Here is an 8,713-nt window from a genome sequence, read left to right as displayed (position 1 = left end):
ACACACACACACACACACACACACACACACACACACACACACACACACACACACACTTACTCCGGTATTGGAGTTGTTGGTTCTGTGGGTCGGGCGGATGGGGCACCAGCATCCTCCTCCTGAATCCTCCTCACGATGGCTGCAGAAGCTGGGGTCCTTGGGGCATGTTGCCTCCTCTGGATTTGAGGTCTTACCAATGCCTTGCCCAGCTCCTTGAGAAAGAGCTGTCTCCTCTGGAGCTTCCCTCTGTTCCAATCTGGGTTCAACGCCATCCAGATGACAAACGCGTTGTACGCCGAGATATCCATGATGTTGAAGAATATCACAAGTGGCCAACGTAGGGTTTCTCTTTTGCAGCTGGAGTCAGTCACCAGCTTGTCTAAATTGTCTACTCCTCCTTTTGTGGCATTGTTATCCATTACGATTTCTGATTTTTGATGTTCCTGGCCACAGATTCTCCCATCCCTATGCAGCGTACTCACGAGTACCACATTTTAGCCTTTATTTGGCACGTAGGACACTAGGGACGTGTCGGCCGTGAACACAAACTTAGAGGAATTGATAGGCCTGTTCCGTGTATTCAACTGCTGAGGTGGGAGCTCTGGCTTGTTTTTTCGTACTGTTCCTACCATCGTCAGCTTCCTCTTGAGGAGCTCCTGTCCCAGCTTGCGCGAAGTAAAAAAGTTATTGAATGATGTTGTGGCCACGCAGTCCCTGTGTCACGTCCAGGACAACCCGCATCCCTTGGTTCTTCTCAGGGGCTCCTCCATCTGGCTTCCCCGTATACACTTGCAAGTTCCACGAATTTGATGAAGCAGCATCACAGGCAGCCCAGATCTTGATTCCATATTTAGACGGTATGTACTGCCTGAAAGGGCAGCGGCCCCTAAATGGCATAAGCTGCTCATCAACAGTAATGTTGGGCCCAGGATTGTAAAACAGGGGAAGGCGGTCCACCCACTTGTCCCACACTGACCTGATTGCAGCTAGCTTGTCTCTCTGCCGCCGAGCTGGTCTGGTGTCTCGGTTATCGAAGCGGATAATCCTGGAAATAATGTGGAAGTTTTCCAGAGACATTGTTGCATGGAAGGAGTTCTCTGCCAGTTTCTGCATCCCACAGGGATTCTGTGGATTCCTCGTTGGATCTGAAAACATCAGCAAGGATAAGAACCCCAAAGAAACCCCATCGCTCTCCAAAAACACGCCTTTCCTCCAAATTAGTGCAGTCCAGAATGATTTTCTGGATGGTGTCTGGGATGAACAGTTCAAAAGAAGACTTCCTGTCCTGCACATGAGTAACTGCCATCTGCGTCGGTCCTGGTTGCATCCTTATCACATTGGTAGCTATGTAGTCCCATTCCTTGGGCAAGAAGACCATTAAATTTCACCATTTTTTGACATCCATATTTCTCCTCTTGCAGGCTGCTGATGAGCTGGTTGCTGACGGGCTGGTCCTGGGGCTGGCTGAGGGTCAATCTCATCCTCGTCTTCCAACTCACTGTCAGACTCCGAATTGACAGAGACATGATCCTCATATTCAGAAAATTCTTCATCTTCCAAAGTGGAAGACGTTCCTTCCCCGCTAGCTTCTCTCTCTGCAAAAATTATTTCAAAGGCACTCTGAGCAGAGATCATTTTTGCCATGCTAGTTGATTGTGGTAAGGAGCTACACATGCAAAGCTATTTATTTGTTGTGTCCCTCCTCCAATTTGCACCTGGCTGGGTTTGTAATGAACTCGATGGGAGACAGAGAGCTGGTTTCAAGTTCAGGGTGCAGCAGGTGTTTATTGCAAAAGACCACAGGAGGAGGCAGGTAACTTGGTCCAGGGGCAGGCAGAAGGTCATACACAGGGGCTCCAAAAAGGCAACAGTACAGGCAGGGAAAAGGCTAGTAACATCGTCCGGGAGATCAGGCAATAGGTTGATAACATGAAATCCAATAGGCTAAAGTACAGGCAGGGAATAGGCAAAAGGCGTTGTTAGTGAGGCAGGCAAAACTATCAGACACAGGAGGATCAAATTACGGGAAAAACAGCGCTCCGAATAGAAGTGTGTCACAAAAAAAAACAATATCTCACAATGATGGGGTGCAAAGAACTGAAATAAATAGTGTGTGATAATGACGAACAGGTGATCAGAATTCAGGTGATTGGGATCTGGAAAGTGAGCTATGTTCAGGGGATCTATGTGTTTGAGAGTGTGAGCTGGAAAGTGGGCTGGAAAGTGAGCTGCGTTCAGGGGATCTACGTGTTTGAGAGTGTGAGTTGGAAGCAGACGTTACAGTGGTAGAGTGTGGGAAAATACAGTTTTTTTTTTTTTAATACAATGTATTGAAATAATGTATTGTAATAACACTGTGCAGGTTCCCGCAAGACATTGCGTGGTTTCACATAATGCAAAGGGTAAAGAGTGCGAGAAAAGCGGGAGACAGGCAGACAGGCAAGGAGACAGCACCAATAACCTGTCTATGTTGAAACAGCAGGCCCAGGGAGGAGGAAGACAGAGTGAAGGCACACAGCAAACCTTTTTATTTCATTTTTACTTGTTTTCACCTACACACACACTTTTCCACACTTTTATTACCATCGGGTCCACTTGAACACCACATATGTCAGTGTGCACCCAATGAAAATGTATTATTTTACATGTTCTTCACACAAAGTGAGCCAAGGTCAATGAGCCTCAGGTGGAAAAAAAGTATTCATTGTATCATTTTTCTTCTAGTAAACATTGAAAATGGGTCCCACAGACCTGAACACCACACACGGGTTAAGTATAGTATACTTGTATAAATATATTACACTGTCATATATGGGCATTCTCACTGCACTATCTCCCGCAGACTTCTACTCTCCCTCAGCTCTGGTCACAGACGCAGGCCCAAAACGACATGTTTTCCACCAGAGCTAACCATTACTGTTTTTGTAGCTAACCTTACTGTTTTTGTTTAGTTTACTGAGTCTTAACACCAATACTGCTGAACAAAACTACCAAGAGTCAAAGAGAAATGACCTGACCTTGACTGATGATCTTCATTTTAACAGAAGCTCTAACTTGAAAAGTGGACGTGGTCAATGAACGCCAGTGGCAAAGAGACGCATGGACAGTGAAGTAATTGATCTATACTCAACAAAAAATATAAGCGCACCATGCAACAATTCCATAGATTTTTACTGATTTACACAGGTCACACGAGGAAATCAGTCAATTGAAATACATTCATTAGGCTTTAATCTACGGATTTTAAATGACTGGGAATACAGATATACATATGTTAGTCAAAGATACCTTTAAAAAAAAAAGGGCCTCACAATGGACCTCGCGAACTCATCACGGTATTTTGTGCATTCAAATTTCCATCGATAAAATGCAATTGTGTCCGTATCTAATTCCTGCTCATAACCCCAACCGCCACCATGGGAAACTCTATTCACAACGTTGACATCAGCAAACCGCTCGCCCACAAAACGCCATACACATGGTCTGTGGTTGTTAGGCCGGTTGGACATACTGCCAAATTCTCTAAAGCAATGTTGGAGGCGGCTTATTGTAGAGAAATTAACATTCAATTCTCTGGCAACAGCTTTGGTGGACATTCCTGCAGTCAGCATGACAATGGCACAGTCCCTCAAAACTTGCCATTGTGTTGTATGACAATGACAAGTGCCTTTTATTGTCCCCGGCACAAGGTGACTGTAATGATAATGCTGTTTAATCAGATTCTTGATATGCCACACCCGTCAGGCGGATGGATTATCTGCCAAAGGATAAATGCTTACTAGCAGTGATGTAAACAAATTTGTGCAAGATTTGAGATAAGCTTTTTGTGCGTATGGAACATTTCTGGGATCTTTTATTTCAGCTCATGATACATTTACATTTACATTTAAGTCATTTAGCAGACGCTCTTATCCAGAGCGACTTACAAATTGGTGCATTCACCTTATGATATCCAGTGGAACAACCACTTTACAATAGTGCATCTAACTCTTTTAAGGGGGGGGGGTTAGAAGGATTACTTTATCCTATCCTAGGTATTCCTTAAAGAGGTGGGGTTTCAGGTGTCTCCGGAAGGTGGTGATTGACTCCGCTGACCTGGCGTCGTGAGGGAGTTTGTTCCACCATTGGGGTGCCAGAGCAGCGAACAGTTTTGACTGGGCTGAGCGGGAACTGTACTTCCTCAGAGGTAGGGAGGCGAGCAGGCCAGAGGTGGATGAACGCAGTGCCCTTGTTTGGGTGTAGGGCCTGATCAGAGCCTGAAGGTACGGAGGTGCCGTTCCCCTCACAGCTCCGTAGGCAAGCACCATGGTCTTGTAGCGGATGCGAGCTTCAACTGGAAGCCAGTGGAGAGAGCGGAGGAGCGGGGTGACGTGAGAGAACTTGGGAAAGTTGAACACCAGACGGGCTGCGGCGTTCTGGATGAGTTGTAGGGGTTTAATGGCACAGGCAGGGAGCCCAGCCAACAGCGAGTTGCAGTAATCCAGACGGGAGATGACAAGTGCCTGGATTAGGACCTGCGCCACTTCCTGCGTGAGGCAGGGTTGTACTCTGCGAATGTTGTAGAGCATGAACCTACAGGAACGGGTCACCGCCTTGATGTTAGTTGAGAACGAGGGTCCAACACTTCACATGTTGTGTTTGTATTTTTGTTCAGTGTATTATCTTTTTTTTTTTACCGTAGCTAGGTAAATCATTGAACACAGAGATGAGAAATTGTGAAGATATAAATAGATTGCAGAGACAATCACAGTAGGCCTCACTGTAGGAGCCACACACTTCCATCCCATTGCTATTGTCACTCACAGCATGACACTTTGCTAGTCTTCTTGTAGAGACACACTGGTGGGTAATCATGACTGGCTCTGACAGGTCTGAGCGAGAGAACCAGGACAATCCAAAAAGCTGACATGTTTGTTAGCCTGACAGAGCTACATTTGGGCTGGGACTGACAACATCAGACAACCGAGGCTTACTCTGCAGTTTCCCAAAAAAACTATTTGAAGATTTGAAGCTCAAAATCTAAAATATGGAAGACTGACAGAGATCAAGATCAAACAGGCAGCAGATAATGATTCCGAGACAGATAAGTGATAACATTATGTAAATGTATAGAGTGGGTTACAACTCACAAATATATAGTACAATTCATAAACATGAAAAACAATGCTGAAATGTAAGTCACAATCAAAAATGTCAAATACTTTATCTGTGTTTTATTGAGCTTGCCCAGCTTAATTAACCAATAAAAAAAGTTCCAGACTGGAAAACCCATCTGGTATTGCAGGGAGACGCAGGCAAACGCTGAAAGTATTTGAAAGACTGAAAATAGTATTGAACCAAGGGCTGATCTACACCATAATGAAGATTAAGTGATTTATTTTGGATTATTAAAGTAAATACTTCTGGCAAAGTAGTGAGACCCATCAATATTGCAGTAGCAGTGCTTTGGGACGAGTTACAGAAGGTTACAAAAAGGTCAGAGGATGTAGATGCAGTAACTGATAGAAGACCATGATTTACATTGCTGTTACCAACAGGAAGTCACTTCTTAAAAACTCATTCGAGTAACTGTCAAAACAAATGATTTGTGTTCCGTTGAGCAGCCTGACTGAGACATGATTTACAAAATAGCCTCCAACACTCTACTTAGCAAATTGGATGCAGTCTATCACAGTGCCATCTGTTTTGTCACCAAAGCCCCATATACTACCCACCACTGCGACCTGTACGCTCTCGTTGGCTGGTCCTCGCTACATATTCGTCGCCAAACCCACTGGCTCCAGGTCATCTATAAGTCTTTGCTAGGTAAAGCTCTGCCTTATCTCATCTCACTGGTCACCATAGCAACACCCACCCGTAGCACGCGCTCCAGCAGGTATATTTCACTGGTCATCCCCAAAGCCAACACCCCCATCGGCTGCCTTTCCTTCCAGTTCTCTGCTGCCAATGACTGGAACGAATTACAAAAATCACTGAAGTTGGAGACATATCTCCCTCACCAACTTTAAACATCAGCTGTCAGAGCAGCTTACCGATCGCTGCAGCTGTACACAGCCCATCTGTAAATAGCCCATCCAACTACCTACCTCATCCCCATATTTGTTTTTGTTTTTCTGCTCTTTTGCACACCAGTATTTCTACTTGCACCTCCTTGTCTGCACATCTATCACTCCAGTGTTAATTGCTAAATTGTAATTACTTCGCCACTACGGCCTATTTATTGCCTTACCTCCTTACTTCATTTGCACATACTGTACATAGATTTTTCTATTGTGTTATTGACTGTACAACTCTGTGTTGTCTTTGTCGCACTACTTTGCTTTATCTTGGCCACGTTGCAGTTGTAAATGAGAACTTGTTCTCAACTGGCCTTACCTGGTTAAATAAAGGTGAGGGGGAAAAAATCTGCAATATGCAAATATCTTCAGCCCTGGACAACAAAGCAAGCAATATGTAAATGAGCTATTCATGTATCCTTTGGCCATGGTGAACTCATCTCATCCTCTGTCGCTGGAAAGTCACTGGTATTGCAGCTCTCTCCAGTCCTAAGCGAAGAAAATCAGTTCGGAGTTCGTGCCATTGCACTTCTGTAACTATGTGATTTATCTTACACTTGCTCATCTCCCTGAATCTGGTCACATCTGAGGAAAAATATCCGCAGCTAAAAAAACATATTGTGATTCCAAATTGAGGTTCGATTTACTTCAGCAAGCAAAAATAGTTGAAATTACTGTCATTACAAACAGAAACTTGATGAAATGACATTATAATGAAGTCAACCCCCCTATTCCAGACCAGTTCATATATTATTCAACCCTTTAAGTCTGCCAGCCAGCGATTGGAAAACACAGTGAGTCTCCCCAGGAGGCTGACCTCCCCTGGATTGAAAAAGCACACTTTATACACCAACTGACAGAAATGTTCTCCAGCCTCCAGCCTCTAAAGTTACAAAGTGACCCTATTTGACCAGACGAACCCTAAAACAGCCATGGTCAGCATGTGTCAATTCAACTTAGCTCGTAAAATAAGGGTTAATAAACATATAATGAAAGCAAAAGAGGATGCTTGATCACAATCTGTTTATCGTTTTAGGGACATCTAACAACTACACAGCACCCACAAACACATCCAGGCAATGCCAATAGCTGAAGAAATCCACGCAACCAACCTGAATTTTGCACCAAACTCCAGTTGCCATGTCATTACCCTACTGACCCTTATTGATGGCGTCTTAAACACGGACATGACACTAGGGGTCTGACTGGGACAGAGCCTGTTTACTTAGTACTTGTTATTTTTACTTTACTCTTATTATTGGTGTTATTGTTATTGTTTAAAGTGCTGCATGGTTGAGGAAGCTAGCACACAAGTATTTCACTGCACCTTTTAAACCTTCTGTAAATTGCGCATGTGACAAATACAATCTCATTTGTCTTGCTGTAATGTAAAATGAGCGCTATAGATAGTCCTACGCTTGACACTGAACTAACATAAAATCATCCAGGACAACTGTGAAGACACCTGTCTGTCTGTCTGTCTTGAGCTATAGCTATGCAAATAGCTCCTCTCAGATTCCACCTGTCCTGCAATCTCACTACAATCAGTCTTGTTTATCTCATTGCAATCAGTTTTGTGTGTCTGAGGAAACCCAGAGATGATGTGGCAAATCGTATTCACTTCATGGATAAATCAGTCACAATCACAAAGGCGGCCTGCATGTATTATATTAATTGTGTGCATTTTATCTCTGCGTAAATACAAATGCAGTTTTATTGATGTGACGTGTTTCAAAGATTGTTTGCAGTACATGCGTATCAAAACTAATTGAACTCAACATCAGTTTAAATGCATTTTAAGCTAGCTATGTCCCCCATTGCTCATCGCTGCTGGAGTCAGCATCTCTACTGGCCTTCATTCCATCTCTGACAACCACTGGTGTTTTTAATGTTAAATGATGTTAAACTACCAGACGTGTGTGTGTGTGTGTGCGTGTGTGCGTGCGTGTGTGCGCGGACCTGATGTAGTCCTACCGTCTCGCCCTTTATATCCTAGTTTGTGTTTTGTTTATTGTGTGTGTAAAAACATCCCAGCCACTGTATGATGTCAAGAAAAATTAAACATGTTCAGACTATTTAAGGGATAGAGGTGCCGTCAACGGGACAGTTGTAAATCATGCAGCGCCGTGTGTCACGATCGCAGATTTTAGAGAAACAACAAATGTCGGTACATGTAAGTGTCTTATATCGGCTGAAAGCTTAAATTCTTGTTAATATAACACCACTGTCCAATTTACAGTAGCTATTACTGCAAAGAAATGCCATGCTATTGTTTGAGGAGAGCTCCTAACAACAAAATACTTTTTTCACCCTGATAGGTTTGATAAATTCACCTCTGAAGGTGAAATGTGTACTTACATTCTGAAATCTTGCTCTGATTTATCATCCAAAGGGTCCCAGAGATAACATGAAGGGTCGTTTTGTTAGATAACATCCTTTTTCATATCCTAAAAAGGTCCATATAGCATGCACAGTCGAGTTTTATTTCCACTCTTTCAATTTGAGAAGAAAGGAATCTGTGAAAAATCTAAACCTAAACGTTGTTTCAACCCGTCAAATTACGTTCGTATTTATTCCTCAGAGATCCTAGAACGTAACCAGACTTCACTATATCATTAGGGGTGTAGTATATCGTATAGGACACCAAATTTGATCAG

The sequence above is a fragment of the Salvelinus alpinus genome, chromosome 12 (genome assembly GCF_045679555.1).
Source record: "Salvelinus alpinus chromosome 12, SLU_Salpinus.1, whole genome shotgun sequence".
Classification (NCBI taxonomy): domain Eukaryota; kingdom Metazoa; phylum Chordata; class Actinopteri; order Salmoniformes; family Salmonidae; genus Salvelinus; species Salvelinus alpinus.
The sequence above is the reverse complement of the archived record's forward strand: the minus strand, read 5'-3'. Positions refer to the sequence as shown.